The 17884-nt window shown below is 40.5% G+C and overlaps 2 long non-coding RNA genes across 5 annotated transcripts in view; one reads left to right on the forward strand and one right to left on the reverse strand.

Annotated features, from left to right (window-relative positions):
• The first annotated feature begins 485 nt into the window (after positions 1-485).
• Positions 486-17884, forward strand: part of LOC134542364 (uncharacterized) — a 67799-nt gene continuing 50400 nt past the window's right edge. For 2 of the 4 annotated variants that reach the window (XR_010076787.1, XR_010076786.1), the window contains exon 1: positions 486-822. This is a non-coding gene — a long non-coding RNA (uncharacterized LOC134542364). The remainder of the gene's footprint in view (positions 823-17884) is intronic. The other 2 variants (XR_010076784.1, XR_010076785.1) reach the window with 1 other exon arrangement.
• LOC134542365 (uncharacterized) overlaps positions 6135-17884 on the reverse strand; it is a 44868-nt gene continuing 33118 nt past the window's right edge. The window contains exon 2 of the long non-coding RNA XR_010076788.1: positions 6135-9432. This is a non-coding gene — a long non-coding RNA (uncharacterized LOC134542365). The remainder of the gene's footprint in view (positions 9433-17884) is intronic.

The following is a 17884-nucleotide window of genomic DNA, read 5'->3' on the forward strand; positions in this document are numbered from 1 at the left end:
CTGTATCTCTAATAGTTTTTAAGATATGACAGGGGCTAACCATAAATAATTAAAATACAGTGATGCATTACAGTGTGCTCATTTTGTTTTTCTGCTCTCCTGAAAAGTTTATGTTTTGTAGTTAGCCCCTTCTTACAAATGACAGACGATATATAAGGTTATATGATAAATTTTTTTCCTTGAGCACTAAAGGAAGTGTAAGAAAACGATGCTAGTAAAGTAAGTGTTTTATTTTAATTGGCTAATTTACGACACGGCATTTCTAAACCTTATTTTCGGCGACCGTGGCGCTGAGGACACACAAACAGGTTGGACATCCCAGGGGGCGACAGGAGCAGTGAGTAAAACTGGCAACAATGTGTCTCCCCGACCGGCTGCAGAAACGACGGTCGATGTCGAAGGAAGCGAGCAGGGCAAGGCGCGCGAGAGAGAGAGAGAGAGAAAAAGAGATAATCGAAGGTGCAAGCAGCGCTCCCGGCGGCGGCTGCGGGAAACAACGCCGCCAGTTTTGAAGCGGCGGCCGCGCCAAGGCGGCAAACCGTTTTTATCGGCCGGGCAATTTGGGAGTGTAAATACGACAGCTGCGATCTGATGAGGCGTGCGTGTGTGTTGTGTGTGTCAGTGCGAGCCGGCGCCCGGATACCATCTTGCAGTAAGCAAGTGGATAACAAGGAAGAGATACGTCAGGTCCTGTGCCTCGCCTAAGTTACCCCGTGCAAAAATCTAATCGACCGTTGTGAGTGCTTAACTAGCTTGATCACGTCGTAAATGATACACTATCAAGAATTTAAATAAAGAATTGTTTATTTTTCTGCCAAATGAGTAAGTATCCTTCGATTCGCCAAAAATTTAACAAAACTTGCGATAAGTACCTATGTAATATTTTCTATTTACATACAGTAATATGACAATTATAAACTACTACCTACAACAATAAACATAGATTTAATATTGTCAATTTTTTTTTACAATACTGTTTGACAATACTTAACATGTTCTAAGTATTATTTGAACTGATGACCTTGGACCCCGTTACGCTGTCAACAAGGCACCGCCGCAAAGTCGTTCAATGTGAAGAATATAAACCGTAGTGATTTAACGTCAGTACATCGATATTAAACTAAATTAGCAACCTTAATAAATATTGATAGAACACGAAGTTAAAATTATATGTGACACCGATTTAAGTGTTTAAAATATTTTGTGAAACATTAACAGTAAATCTGATCAAAACACACCATAAAGCCTAACGTACTAAGTTGGCTCACAATTCATAATATAAGAGGTTGGTATTATGTCCATATAGTATTTCTCACCTTGATACAACAATGAGAAAACTTAGCTTTATCGACGGAACACCTTCAGTAGTTGCAATGCAAGTATCAATAGATTTGAAACCCAGCGAGGTAGCTTAGTGGCTTTTAAAAAAAAAAAAAAAAAAAAAAGTATCGCATTTAGAATGTACGGTGTTAGAGACCTGTTGCAGCCATTCTGATTTCAGTTTTCCGTGGCTTGCCGGAATCACTAATTAAATTCTAGGATGGTTCCTAACCATAGGCCATGGCATTAAATTTTCCTTAACTGTAATGTAGTCTGTGTGACGGTAAAAACACCAACATAAATTAAATTATGCAAATATACACTGATCGAGTTGGCAATACTGATATGATTGGCATGCAGCTTGCTACCAGACGCCGCCGCTGCGTGGCATGATCGTAATAGATTACTACACTAATGTAAACACGAATGCCTGCTCTTCAATTTTCTCCAATTTAAGATGATGTCGAAGAAAAAACTTTATCTACCCAGACGTCTGTTTGATGGAAGAGATTCTACACCGCGACTTTAATATCCTTATAGTCTATATGTTTTGAAATTATTTTTTAAAACCTAACTGTAAGCATAGAATTTGTACAATATAGTGTGGCTTGACAATGCATTAATAAGCAAACATCTTTGCTTATTTCTCGAATTCGTATTTTCTAACAAAACTTATAAAACAGCAAGATATAAACTTAAGAATTAGCCAATTTCGTTTGAACTTTAAAAGTGTAAAAAATTTTGTTGATCTGTTTTGGAGTTTTTAATTGAAAATAATTTAATGAAGGCGTAGTGATTGCAGTGTGGATATAACCGCAATTACTGGTGTTTAAATAACTATTTTACTATTTATTTAAAATAAAGGAGAAATTATAATATTAGTCAATGACGTTGGCATTTTGTGAGCAATGAACGGGTGCGAAGAAGGCACAGATACTGTAGTCGAAGATCGTGTTAGTATTGATCTTTTCGTAATTTTTCTTTTTAATTTGTACGGTAATGGTTCTATATTGCGCATCAAGTTTAAATCAATGTTTTGAAGTCATTATTTTACAATTAAATATATTTTGGTTATGTTACAGTTTTGCTTCACAAACACGTTTAATGGCTTACCTGGTTATAATATTTAACGTCAAAATACAATTGGATACGTTATTACCTGTGCGGAAGTCTACATGCTGAACACACTCTTTAAATACTTCATTATTTACATTTAAAATGTTGTTCAGCTTAAAATTCAAAGACATATATACCAGCATTGGGAAGCACTTTTAGACCTTCAGTCGTACATGTTTTCAACTTATCTCTTCGTGAATAATCTGCAGTGGAAGTTTTTAGGTCCTATTCAGACTCTCGCTGTATACAGACTGTACACATCACGTACATACAGTCCATTCTGCTTATATGAGCAGTTATGCATTTAAATAATAACTCTCGTAAACTGGGAATGAAAGGTGTTCACAATACGGTAAACAGCCAGTCCGATTGGCAGCATGTCAAGAAAAGTAGTTCCTCCACAGCGTCTTATAAAAAAGTTATATGTTTGAAATAGATGGCTTTTTTTTATGTAAATAAAGTAAGAAAGTGTGACAGTAAAAATACAATAAAACAATGTAACAGTTCGCCTTTCTCGATGTCTGCATACACACCACTGTACGCATTATGATTATTCGTGTGGCGAAAGAATACGGAATGCAGACGCTAAGCAAGGCTCCTAGAAATGTTTATTTGAATATAAACCAGCTGTAGACCTACGAATGCTTAGCCGTCATGTAAGTAAAAGAATATATTTATGTATAAGTTTTAAACTAAAAATAAATAAAAGGTGTTCTGAAAATTATTACAAGGGATATGATAAGAATTCTAGTCACTGGATTTAAGTCATGGAAAAGTCAATTTAAATATAAAAACGTACGAAAAAAAATATATATATCAGTGAAAAAAACTAATATTCAATTGATATTTATAAGTATATTTATTTTTAATTTCAGTTTTGCTTAAATGCAAATTTCATGTCCACATTCTGGAGTCAGGTAAAAGTCAGAGAAGTTGGAATTGGTCAGAGAAACATTATGGAAATTCCCCAGTGTTTTCATTAATTTGAAAGAAAAATATCATCAAGTTGGCCACAATCCAGAATACGAGAGAATTGTTTTTGTTCGCAAACAGTCAAACACATTATAAAATACAATATGAAATGTTCTGTTAAATATAAAAAGCATCAAAGAAAATGGAGAGCGAATAAGGCCAGCTATAGTTTATTAATTCCCCCCCCCCCTTCCGGGCCTACATTTCAGAAAATTTTCGAAACAGGTAAATTATTTACAAAGAATACTCCCGGAAATTTTAAATTTTTCGTCAGTGAAAAGCCAGAGAAAAGTGTAGACGTGAAAACTTGAGAACAAAAATTTAAGCCTAGGCACTTTAAAAAATAGGCACTTTGCACTACGAGCTAGTTTATAGTATCGAATGACATCACAGGATATATCACATTTTGAAATGTATTTACTTAAAAAAATTCAGTGTTAACAGTTGCGCATTTGTATTTAACTGCTTACGTGAAATACAATCTCAACAATCACTATAAATACAATAATCGGCGTTCTTTCAATAAGTATCTTGCTGACAACGCCAAGACTACCTACAGCGACAGAAGCGAAATGTGACCTTTTGAAAATGCTACAAGGTTGAATGATTTTGCAGAAGTTTGGAGTCAATGAGAAATAAGTAGATTTGCGAACATTAACAAATCGATGCTGCTGTAAAAATATATACGGTCAACTTTGTTGCAATGTGATATGTAATAAAACGTTCCAGCGTTATGTTAAAAATCTTTGGCGAATCTGCTCCAACACAATAAAATTCCGAGCAGTACACATGCCAGCTAATGTTTAATCAAAAACTGACTACACATTTTTTGTGTGCATATGTCACTTGTCACGACATATTTACAAAAATATACAGCATTCGAGCTCGTAAAAGATGAGGTACAGTATTTTTTACTGGCTTGTCGACATCTTTGATTATTTTCTTCACGTCTATAGTTTACTCTAGTGAATGAAACATTTAAAAAATAGCATAATAAATATTGTATCTCTAGAAAAATAATTATTCATCAACACTATTAATGGTAAATGTATTCATTCGGCTACATAAAACAAAATAGCAATGGTGGAAGCATTATGAAATTTGACATCTTTTTACTTCACCCCAAGAAGAAAATTTTTCGTTTATCTTCTATTCAAATACCAGTTGATGTCAAAATCTTTGAGGTAGGCCTAAATTTGAATTAACATATATAAATGCTATACTGTGTGAATCAATACTGTTTTTATTTTTGCGATGAAAATTTTTGTTCAGATTCACGTCTCGCTTACAATACCGGTTCAGACGATACCGTTGTTGGCTAGGCGTCTGGCCGGCATAACGTTGTGTGAAATGAGATCGTCAAATTTCTTTTCTTTTTCTTTTTTAATAAATAAAAAAAATCATCTCTGAATATGACTATTTGCGCAGCCATGTTTGTTTAAAATATAGGCTAGTATATGTTCTAATTATAATTTTAAAAATATAAATTTAAGTAAAAGACGCATGGTATGTTAGTAAAAAGCATTTTATCGTGGACAAATATGAAAATAACATTGGTTTTGAAGGCTGTGGAATGTACGAAAAGTCATACCATGATTACATTTTTCAGTCGTGCTCTGATGCAATTTTATAATTGATGTTTTAAATAAAATGATTTAACTCAATAAACATTGACAGGTTTGTAAGAATGTAACGCAATTTTTTGGTGGGTTTTAAGTGGGAGGGAGGTGTTAAAAGCGAGATTTCGTCACCACTCAAAATACATACCTACATTATGTCCAACAAAACCCACAAACCGAATTCCTCAGCCTTTGCCTGACTTCTGCAGGTATTTTAAAATTGTTCACTTATCAAAACATGTAATATTTACTTAGAATACAAAGTTTTTTATAAAGGTTTTTCAATGTGACAAAGCCGTTTACATTAAAAATTCTAGAACCTGTGCACAAAATGATGTTACATCAAATTCCGAGACACCATCACACATGGAATGCATCCTCACGTGTCAAAAATACATTATGAATGACACAATTAACAGGTTAACGATACAAAATTTAGTGTTTGTATAATCGTTAACATTTAAATTTCATGACATACCCTATAGTTCCCTGACCATTGGCTGATTTTTTTTATCCTTCAGAAATTTCAAAATTTCCTTACAATCATATGTTTTCCTATGCCCTGATGCACAAATGAAGTGAAATATAAACGAAGACTAAAATATTTAAATGTGGTAGAGCTTTAATGGCGGAAGTCTCCGCCGTATGGCTGAAACCGTGTCGTGTGAAAGCGCCTTATGCATGGTTTTATATGGCTTCCGGAACCTCACGAGACGGAATAAAATATAAATGATGGTTGAAGGGGGGGGGGGGGGGGGGGGAGAGGCACACAAGCACCGTAATGTGCGTAACCCCAGGACACGCGGGTGTTTCAATATTTAATGGTACAAAGTAGCTTTTCTTGTCGGCTGGACTTGTGTTTGTGCGCGGAGGGACGACAGGAAGTGTCGAAACCGCGTCGTCGCAGCGGGTTCCAAACAAAGATGTTCACGAAAAATAAAGCGCCAAGGACTGCACGTTCCGTTCTTGTGGAAACACTACTACTTGTAAATGCCCCGCCGACAAATGGAAAGAATTTTTAAAAGCAAATAGCTGGCAAACGAGATGAAATGTAATAAAACGTTCCAGTTTTATGTTAAAAATCCTCCGCGAATTTGCACCAACACATTAAAATTCCGAGTAGTACACATGCCAGCTAATGTTTCATCATAAAATGACTAAACAATTTATGCATACATATTTAACATACGACATATTAAAAAAAATACAGCATTCAAGCTCGTATTTTTTTATTAGGTAAAGTATGTTTTACTGGCTTGTTGGCATATTTGATTATTTTCTTCACTTCTATAGTTTACTCGTACACATAGTGCTTAACAAGTAGGTTGTAGGTGTAACAGAAATGTTGTCTGTTATTTTTTAATGTTCAAATGTTCCCTCAAATGAAATTCTGCGTATACTTATGTACTGTACCTGTGTGCGTCAGTAACTACTCGTGAACATAGCTTTGACGTACAACAACAAACCATCCAGGGATGCAGTGAATCGGAAAATTAGGTTTACATCACTCTTATAAAAAGGCGTAATTTTCATTGGTTTGTGAACTTTTTTTTTTTCGTTTTAGTTTATAAAGTTTGGATGTGGCGACGTAATAATGTATCTATATATCGTTTCGTTACAACAAATCCATAGGTTCAGTTACTTACACGCATTCACAGAACCCGAGAACTGTTCAGCTGAAGTACAAGTGCTACCTGTGTTCGTTTGTTCTTAAGACTTTTATAATGTCCGGACTTTTAAGTAATTATTTTAGATTAAGTATAGTATTATCATAGGTTACGTAATGTGATTTTATGTAGTTGATGGTAAGAGAAGGCGAAAAGCTTTAACTTCGCTATAAAATCGGTATTAAACAAATCAAGGCTGACTGCCACGTATCGCCGCGTACTGCAGCAACTTGCGGCGCACCCTGTGGCGTGATTAGACCCGGCGCGGCGCGGGCGACGGAAGGAGACTTGGCAACGGCGCGCGGGGAAGTTGCAGTGTTGCCGCGCGGGCGGCGACAGCGCAGCGAAAAGAGAGACGGAGAACCACGGTTGTACGACTGTGGAAGAGACGGGTGGGGGGGGGGGGGGGTGAGGATTACTGCGCTGCCCTCGCCACGTCCCGAACCAGCTAGCTAGAAGCTAGCTCACTGTCACAGCCCCGAATAGGTCAACTTCTAATTTTGTGAGTTCAATTAGGCCATTCACTTGTTTACCACTCACGTACTTAATTGTCAACACCTGAAAAATATTTTTTAAAAGACTTTCTTGTTACTTGTTTCGTACTGTTTTAAGTATTAACATAGTAAGTATATACCCATATCATGAATAGTGTGTGTGATCTTGTTTGCTTTTAACGGGTAAAATCGAAAATTACTTAGTGGACCGACTTCAAAAATTATTTCACTGCTATAACGCTACTTTTTTTTTTTTTCAGAATGACATGTGCTATGTTCTATTCAAAAACCTGAGAAAATAAACTCCTTCCCTGGATTATTGTGACGAAATCTAATCTAAATCGTCAACGAATACCGCGACTATCAGTAACTATTTTTGCGATGTAAATAGAAAATATAAACTAAATGCTCGCTTGTGTGCGAGTCGAGTCGGACAGGAGCTCAGAACAGAACGCGGAATAGGACCTTACGTAATTTCCTTGGAAACTAGTGCGTTGAAGGTGCAGAACAGGCCTGTCACGCCGCAGAACACACAAGTGCTTATCCTGCGGTTGTAAGTGGCGCAGCTGACGTAGGCCTACTAAACGCTATGTTTTCAAAGCTTAAGTAACACTAAAATAAGCTCACCTATTTTTTTCCCCAGGTCTTGATACTGGAATCACAATAGCGCGACGAAAATTCGAATATTTCTCCAAATAAATCATGTTTGTGACGCCATCGTGTCAAAAAATATGGACGCGACAGACTTTCCGATTAATTTTTATTTTTATTTTAGTCGCCTAGCGAGCGCAAAGTAACCGAAATAATCTTCAGAATTTTGTCTCCGAAAGATGGTTAGACAGAAGCATTTGTAATACCTAATGTTATTATATGTGTCTTTTGAAAGATTTGTTTAGTAAATTTATCTGTGAAATCTTAGAAATGTGTTCACGCTCAGTATTTTTTTTTTCCGAATGAATGTTAATTTGAATGTGACCTAACTGCACATAACCATCATGAAATATGAAACCTGGATGTTACTGAGTTAGCCATTGATAAACTGATGCTTACGTGCGTGGGAAAGCGGCGCACAATGGAAACATTATTTCACGTGTTACACTCTCAAAGTGTAACGGGATAAAGGATATGCGAGGGAGTGTGCGTGCATAAACACAAGAGGTTCAAAGGAACAGATTTAATCACAAAGTTCACTCACTTCCATAAAATACAAATGGATGAACTGATTGATTAAACATCGTAGAATATTAGTGACTTGTGGATCTCTGATTGACGTCTTCACAATGTCGTGCTTAATTTGTTGGTTCACTGTGAACATAAAAATATTGGGCATCAACACTAAGCATAAAAGATCTATAAAACCCACACAATAAAAACATTTTTTTAATAGACATAATAGTGGGTCTTAAAAGGCTACTGAGCATTTACTCCAGTTCATAGATTTCTTCAAACTAGGCTTTATCAAACTGCTCCCAAAAGCTATTAAATGATTAAACGGTAAGCACCAAAAATTCTGCATTAACATTTATGAGTAACGATTCACAATTTCACCTTATAAATGGAGCTCAGAAACATGAAAATAAGCCGTGATTAAATTAATGACCAGCGTCTATATTCGTTAAGTTAGTGTTAGGTAAGCACCACGGAGTGTGCTACTAGCTTGTTTAGTGGCCGAGCTAGGGGGATGTGTCGTTTTGCCTAAAGGCGTTTTGCCTCATTTTAGGCAAAACGCCGTTGGCCAAATAGTAGTTAGGCAAAACACCGATAGGCAAAACGCTGTTAGGTTAGGTAAGGCAAAACGCCATTAGGCAAAACGCCGTTGGCCAAATCGTAGTTAGGCAAAACACCGTTAGGCAATTCGCCATTAGGCAAAACGCCGTTAGGCAATTCGCCGTTAGACAAAACGCCGTTAGGCAAAACGAGGTTTTGTCAACATAGTAACATTTTAGGCAAAACGCCGTTAGGCAAAACGCCTTTAGGCGAAATGACTTTAGGCAAATCGCCGTAACGAATTCATGTTTAGGCAAACCGCCTGTTACTCGAGCCATGAACTCGCCTTGGCTCCGGGAAGAGATGAGCTCGCTGACGGTCACGTCATGTCGCCTCGACAAGGACCAGTAGTCTTCCTTCCAGGTGAACCCCCTCAGCTGCTCACACTGGGACACGAACCGGCTGCGATGTCAGACCACCGACGTGCCTGCCTCTCGCTGCTCACAGGGCAAGCGAGCGTCGCTCACAGCTGCCGCGCTGAAACACCCCGTGCTCTGTTGTTCAGTCCGCTAGCCCTCCACCTCTGGCGGACTCGTCTGCTTCCCTTTCCTCGTGCTCGTCGGGTTCCTTGGTCGTCCCAGCGACTCGAATCAAGTCAGCGATGTCGTCAAGATGTTCGGTCTCGTGCAGACGTGTTGTTCGCTCGTCCGCTACTCAAACCACAGACACTTTTGACTACTCGTGCGACGGCCTTCCGTCACTTTACCCCAGCTCGGCGTTACTCGTTCTTCGTTATTAACTCGTTACCGAGCGTGTATTCACTCGTCGACCCGAAACTTTCGGTACTGCTCAGATCAATCGCTTAATGAAGAGAACCCAAGCAGCCATTGCTGACTAACAGGGATACCATCATCGCCAGTGAAGGACCCAGGGGCCTAGCACCCGAACTTGGCATCGAACCCCGAGCCCCGCGAGGAATCCCAGGCCGCGGCCCCTACCCTCCTGTTTCGTGCCTATAAATAATACGTTTTGACGTGGATTGTGAAATAAATGATTGACAATTAGCTGAGAAGCTTGGAACTTTCGGTACCGGTGACATAAAAGCCAACACCATGTCTCTTTTTTTTTGTGCTCCAAAAACTGGGGTTTATAGGTATACCATATCAGGAGAAAATGTCTTTATAACCCAGTAATATTCTTTCTTCCGTTCGTCAAAGCTGCGTGGAAAGCATACGCACCGGGCGGAACTCCCAGTGCCACGTACCTGTAAAGTTAATTAGAACGTTCTTATTCCACAACCGATCAAGCTTCGCGGGTCCCCTAACCCACAGGCGAACTGAAGGGCCGTTTCCAGTGGAAGGAAAGGAATTGGGATAGGATTTGGGACTTTGACAAAATAATTGGGGGGGGGGGGTTGGGATTGTATCGGGCTGTGATCTCTTAGCACTTTCATGTCCTGTACATGGACGTGTCGCTAGCAGAGACTCGAACACAGGACCTCGGTCGCAAGCACCCACAGCCCGGCGCATGACTAGGTGAAGATCGTGGCTCGCTGGACTCTATACTCTACTTTTGCGAGTCTCTTGGTAACTTAGCGTAACTATTACTACTGACCTAACATCGACCAGACAAAAAACCATTCCTGGAGCTTGCTAAACCACACACTGTCAACTCTACTGAACTACTTGTCAGCTGGACGCTCGCTCGTGGCGAGTGGGAGAAAATGCTTTGCAAGGCGCGGATTCTCTGCGGCGGAAGAAAAGAGGCGCGGGGGAAGGGGGGGGGGGACACAGCGACAGTCTTGTTGCTAAATAAATCCTCTAATCTTAAGTGTTCTTACATTTCATAATTTGGCGAGTCAATGTTAGTACCTATCTATTCGTTCGTACTGGCAACAAGTCTTCTGTTAAAAAACTTGTCCCAAAATAATGCTCAAAAACGTTTTCATCGGCAGCCATATAAATCGCCGCTGGTACATCGGTACCAGCGGCCATGATCGAACCCGCGTAGCCCTCCCAATCCTTCCCCTGGACGCCGTGACGTCACTCACGAGGATGCAAAGAGAGTGAAGGGGGGGGGGGGGGCATGTTATAAATAAACAATGGAAGCGACAGACGTGTGGGCATATGCACGGAACCTATTTTCATCTCCGACAGGATCACGCCCTGTAATAAATAAAAACCGGTTTCGTCCTAGTGAAGATGGTGATAGCAGGGGGGAATGGAGGAGGGGGAGGGGGGGGGGGTGCTCGCCATCGCCATTTTACATGCGGCTCGTTAAAGCCAGCTCGCGCGACCCTGGCAATAATTACCGCCGAGAGGCCGCAGCGGCGCCGGGCCAATCGCGGCGACAGCCAGGGGTCACGCGGGGCCCGGCCGTGCCGCGCGCCCATTGGCCGGGCCCGCGCGCGTGGCAACGCCGCGCCGGCGGGGAGGGGGGCCGCGCGCAGTCTGGCAACGCCGCTGCCGCGCGCACCGCGCTATTATTCGTCGAATTACACGTTCCACACCCCTCCTTCGCGACAAAAAGAAGGGCGAACACGGGGGGGAAAAGAGAGAAGGGAATAAAAACTGCTGCTGAGACCAGAAGGGGAGAACGAAAAATAAAAGAGAAAGCTGGCACAAAAAGAAACCACGCCAGGAGCAAGCCGAGGCCAACGCTACGGAGGAAAAAAAAACTCATTTCACTCCCTCGTCCCCCCCACCGTGGACGGACTGGTTTGCAATACAAAAAAGTTTCCGTGGAGGGGAGGGGGACGGCCAATAAAAATGACTTTCTGGCCGGAGATAAAGAAACATGGACTCCTGTCTTTTTCAGCCGCGTCCATTTTCAGCATCATGGTGGTGTGGCGCGCTGGGAGACGCCATGACGCACCTGTACTGGGCGAGCATTTTGCCGACTGGGCCTCGGGCGGAAACTGTCGGCCACTCGGACTCCCGACTAGGTTCCCGGAGACAGAGCGACTGCGCGCAGTTGGGAATAGAAGCAACGACCCGCGCCGAGATGGCTGTCTGGCCAGGTGGCCGAACGCACCGTTTACAACCAGGTCAATAATTCTTGAACGTATATGCTTGGAAATAGCATTCAATAGCCACTTCACTTGCCTGTACAAGATTTTTTTTTTTTTTCCGTGGTATCGTCTTTTGTCATGTATTGTTTGGACAACGGGAAAGGTTAAAACGCGTGCTATCACGTTCGGCATTTAGACATGAAGATTCTTAAACACAGTATGCGACAGACTGCACGGTGCCTGGCGCGTAGAGGTGTAGAGGCGTGTGATACGCGAGCCAGTGTCAACCTTAGCGACTGACTGCGCGCCCAGCCAGGTGGACACCTTTTAAAACGACCACAACCACCGACAAGCTAGGTTTGTGCACACGTTAGCTTTAATACCTTTAATACATCTCTGTCTGATAGGCGCCCAATCAAGATCGCAGGAAATAATGAAAAGCATAAGTATGCATAATCAAACCAGCACGTCATGTTCAAATATGTTTTACAGTTGGAACAGGCGCGAAACAGGTTATTTTTAATTTTCGCGCACCTGTCAACACGAATTACTGTAAAAAGTCGATTTTCAAAACTGTCTAGATTATCTGCAATGCACTAGTGTCCCTATTTCAAAGACGAGTCTCTTTTGTGTGAACCTTGTGACCCCAAGTTCATTTGACTAGGCACTCTTCTGCATTCCGGGTGTTTTGCTCGAGGATGGCCAAGGATTTGGGTTGGTGTGTGTGTGCGTATTTGTAACGAAAGAACTATGTAAATAAATCTTGGAAGTTGATTTTAACCTATTTCTAATTGTGTCGATTTGAAACTTTGCAAGTAAATGTAATCCGGATGACAATGCAATAATTTGGTAGCATCGAACTGATCTGATGGAGTCAGGAGGTGTATAGTGGAACTCTTCAACTTTCTAATATGTATCTGATAAAAACGTACACCCCCCCCCCTTTTAAACTACAATTCACTCTATAAAAAATAAATACAGCTGGTAGATAGGTCTACATAAGCGCAGTATAAATCAAATAGTCAACAGAACGTCCGTTCTAGGTATGCAAATCTTAATTCAAAATTTGTTGTGGAAGAAAATCTGGTATGAGAAGTCCTACGAGAATGTTGCCTATATAGGTAGGTGTAATCGTCACAACTTGGAAATGGCCGCAATTATTCTCAAATTACAAACAATAGGCAACTAGCTATGTTAACTATAGAATACCGATACCCGTGGGGTAAATTGGGCGAAAAATTGTTAACTACCGACAACGTCCTCGTTCCAAGGTCACTGGTAGGACAGAGAGAGTGTGCAGCACTGATTGCGCGGAGGTTGAGCGCCATGTTGCAAGCAAGTCGCGGCCGCTCGGCTAGAGTCGGGCGGTTCCGCCTTCGCCCACGTGACACGTCTATTATTACTCGACCGCACGGAGGGCGGGTAGGGATTGAGGGCGGCGGGGGGGGGGGGAGGTGGTGAGAGAGGCAAGAGCTAGTCTGGCGCGAGTGTTGCGACCGGTTCCTCGGGGTAAAACCACCTATAATGCACTCGCGTGAATGACGACGCTCGTAAAGTTAAACATTATAGCCTACATATTTATTTTATACGAAGGTGTTATTCCATTCCTACTCCACACGAAATATGATACAGCTTCTACATTTTAAACATTCCCTATTTCCGAACCTGGAGGTGCTGGTCACAAATTGGCGTCAAAGGATTGAAAATTATTATATCTGAAAAATGCCCACGTTAAAAAAAACTCTGGATTTTATTAATTAATTTTGACATAAACAAAATAGCACAAGACGAAGACCAGTTCACGATTGATGGTACCAGAAATCACAAGGTCCCTATTTGCAGCCCAATAACGTTTTACAGTCTCAAGACTGTCTCTGTTTATCACTGGATTACACTTCGCATTTTTTTAGACAGTTGGAAGCAGCTCGTAAACTGAACTTTCATAGATATTTTAACGAGTGATTTCAGCTCACGAGTAGATACGATGTCCACGGCGCGTCAGTGGTAACAAAAGTAGACTCATGTTATCGCGATCGTCCACGGCATGGGATGAATAGGAAATAGTCACGTGTACAGGAGAATAAGAGAGGAGTATATGTTCCTCCGTAGCAAACTAAATTTCCCGTTAAATTAAAATCTCTCCTCTGCGCTCGGGATGGTGATTTGTGGGGGGGGGGGGGGGGAAGTCTCCCGCCTTTATCTGCCATCAAGGCGCCGCGGGTAGGCTGAGAAGTTCGAAGGGGGGAGAGGGAGAGGGGGAAGTACCCCTCCCCCCGCTGAGACATATCCAGACGTCTCTTCCACCGCTTCCCCCTCCTCCACAGATGATCCGTCAACCAGGCAACTCCACTGTCTTGTAGACACCACTAGTTCATTGAGTCGGGTTGGGAGGGGGGGGGGGGAGCATAGTCGTACCCAGGAATTTTTTTCGGGGGTGTTCTTCCAGATTTTTAAGAAAAACTGCATAAACACCAAAAATTAATTATTTCTTGAGTAAATAAATAGAATAGTCTCAAATTTCATTTTTTAACCTGATATGTAATATGTACGTAATTTTTCTTTCAATTAACTTAAGTAAGTTCACATTACAATATTAAAATACCTACAAAAACCCCAAAAAGATATATACGGTATATAAAAATATATAAAAATAATTAGTTAACTTAACGAATTTACGTATTGCTGTATAATTTGGTTGTAAGGGTGTTGGCAACTAAGGCCGGAATTATAATAGCCCGTCCATCGTCATCCGTCTGTCAATTACGTGACCTGCACCCAATAAGATGGACCGAAAAATGTCATCCACTCGTACGTCTAAAGCTTGGTAACCAGGGACGTCGGAACGTTTTCATGAGTGGGGGGGGGGGGGGGCGAAAAGATGTATCACACTTACCTCAGTGCTAGAGCGGGGGGTCCGGGGGCCCTACCCCGGAAAAATTTGGAATTTTAGATGCAAAATTGTGCTATTTAATGAGTTTCCGAACCAAAATATTAAATATACCATTCCAAGAATCTGATGACGTAGTATGTCTTAAATACTACTCTGACAGTAGATGTAGTACAATTTAAATTAAAATACCATCTAGAAATTTGCAATCATTTTATAGTATATTGACAGTCATAAATTTGAGTTTTCTAATCAATGTGATCACCAATGCAACATTTGTAACTACTGGTTGAGAAAAATACTACTAGGACCAAACATTTATTCTGGGAAAAGGAGGGGGGCGAAATGCTACTCTCGCCCCCCCCCCCCATGCATAACAGCACGGGGGCGACTTGTTCCTGCTGCCCCCCCCCCCTGTCCCTACGTCCCTGTTGGTAACTTTATACTTTTGACGGGTGAACGGATGAAACTATAACCTCCTAATGTCTTCTAGGTGTTTGCATATAAAATATTATATTAAAATGTATTAAAGTTTGTTTAATTGTTTAGGTGATTCCAAAATTATTTCTTAGCTTACGTTTAGACACATTTAGAAAGCTCTTTTAAAAAAAAAAATGTTCTAAGTCACGGAAGTATTATAATTACGTATGGTAACTCTGGAAATGTGAAAATACATACCGAAAAAAAAAAACACTCTGAGTTTAATGAGTTTCAAGTAGGTACTTACTTTAGGTACATAATTGTTTAAGTAATATAATTACATATGATGATTCCCCCCCCCCCCCAATTGTTAAGTTTTCTTAACAGTTGTCAGGATTTACATGGAGAAATATTATGACGGACGAGCAGAGTGTTGTAAATCGCCAGCCGACCTCCGTAGCGTAGTCGGATGCACACCGGCTTATGGTGGGAGAGGTTCTGGGTTCGAGTCCCGGGTAAGGCATGGGAGTAAAATTGAGACTTATTCAAAATATACACTTGCGATAAAAGATGATGAAAAAGAATAATGAAATTGATATTTCTGGCTAAACGGATACCGCTCAAGGCCAAAATCCAAGCAGTGAAGTGAAGTTGTATATCGCTTGGCGGCTGACGGACGGATGCGACGGGCTGTTGTAATTCAGGCTTTACAATTCAAGTGTAGCAAAACAGAATTAAATATTTATATATAAAAATCTCGTGTCACGATGTTTGTCCGGGCTAATTTCCGAAACTACTGCATTGATTTTAGTGAAATTTCGCACAAATATTTGTAACTTTGTCCAACTTTATATATAGGCTACATTTTATTTCGATTAATGACAGCGTTTTCCGAAAATCAGCTCCCAAGGGTGGTTAAGCACTGGCAACAGTGGGTACTCCATCTCCATGACAACGTGATTTTGCATTGTTTATGCCTTCTGCGTAGACATGGCAACGGGCATCGCATAGATCGATTTTTTTCTTCAATTCGATTTAATTATTATTTTATGTAAAATTATTTAAATTTAAAAATATATTTGTGCAAAATACCACTGACTGACTCATTACGATTGACTTGAAATCTTTCAACCGATTGAAACATAGTTACTCATTTTGTGATGTAGGCCTATGTAGACGCTCACTAAGATATGATTTTCCGAAGGGAGTTTTGGTAGTTTTGGGGGTGTAAAATATAAAAATTCCAGTTTTGGGTAGAAAATCACCATGGCAATTACGTTTTCCGAAAATCAACTCCCATAGGTGGTTAGCCTGGGCAACAGTGGGACAGCAGGATCTTGCATTGTTTATGCCTTCTGCGTCTCCATGGCAACGAGCATTGCTTTGATTTTTTTTTCCAATTCGAGGTGCGGCAGTGGCGTACCCACAAGGAGGGGCATGTATAATGAGCGGCGCAAGAGTGTTCTGCCTGAAGACTGCCGAAGCGAAGTACGGGTACATCAGTTGTACGTTGCGTGCTCGAGAATCGGGAAACCATCGGTGCTACTCGTTTTCTCTTCGGTACATTAAAAAGCATTGTAATAAATTTTTGTCGAAATTAATTGCATTTTATTTAATTTATTATTACTGTAAATGGGATATTTAGTCTCCTTTTTCCCCCATTAGTATAGCCGTGCGAAGCTGGGTCGGGCGGCTAGTATATTATATATATATTAAATTATATTGTTCTATTACAATATTCGCTAAAAACACCTACACATTGAGTTTAAGCCATTAAGCTACTGACTCAAACACAACTTCACACCACGTTGCACTCAGAAGGTCCCTTTCATCTGAGGCGAGAAAATTACATTTCAGCTTTTCAATGTTTGTAACAGTCGTTTAAATTTACGGACCTTGATATAATCGAACTTTTTTCTTCGTGTTATACGTACAGATGTACAGTATTTAAATGAAAGTACCTGACTTGATAAAACGGCCAAAAAACGTCCCATCCCCCCCCCCCCCCACACGTTTTAATAGTTTTATAGATTTTTGTATGAAATTAGGTCGCAATCACTACTGTTACTCAATGCCCAATTCTACTAAGTAAATCTAAAACATAATCAAAGTAGAGTTGAACTGATTATTCCATAGACCAATCACCGCGATTTGATAATTTAGACTGACCTATCATGAACCAACCACTGCAATTCAAATTTGTTTACATTTACTTACCAATTGGGCTGCTTGGTGACGTTATTTCTCTCGTTACTCTGTGATTAGAAATTGAGCTCGAATGCATAAGTGTTCATAATTTTCTTGCCTTATTTCGGGGGGGGGGGGGGGGGGGTTTGAACCCCCAAAACACCCCCCTGGGTACGCCTATCAGGGGGGGTTACCGTTTTTATAAATCCTTTTATTAAGGAAAGGGATTACATATGGCGTTGAAGTCAAGTTTCACAACAATATATACATTAAAATTATTTACACACACTTGCTGCAATACCAGTCGGTCATTGTCTCTTACTGCAGTTTATGACACGAATAAAACACAACGGTATAATTTATATAATTCATGACAAACAATACACGACCAAATATACATAGTAGCATGGGGAAAAGTAGTCCAAAACACCTCACAAATTAAACTTATTTTTTTACTAAGTGCTCCTTGTTGAACTGGTAAGGGA

This window comes from Bacillus rossius (genome assembly GCF_032445375.1).
Source record: "Bacillus rossius redtenbacheri isolate Brsri chromosome 4 unlocalized genomic scaffold, Brsri_v3 Brsri_v3_scf4_2, whole genome shotgun sequence".
In the NCBI taxonomy this organism is placed as follows: domain Eukaryota; kingdom Metazoa; phylum Arthropoda; class Insecta; order Phasmatodea; family Bacillidae; genus Bacillus; species Bacillus rossius.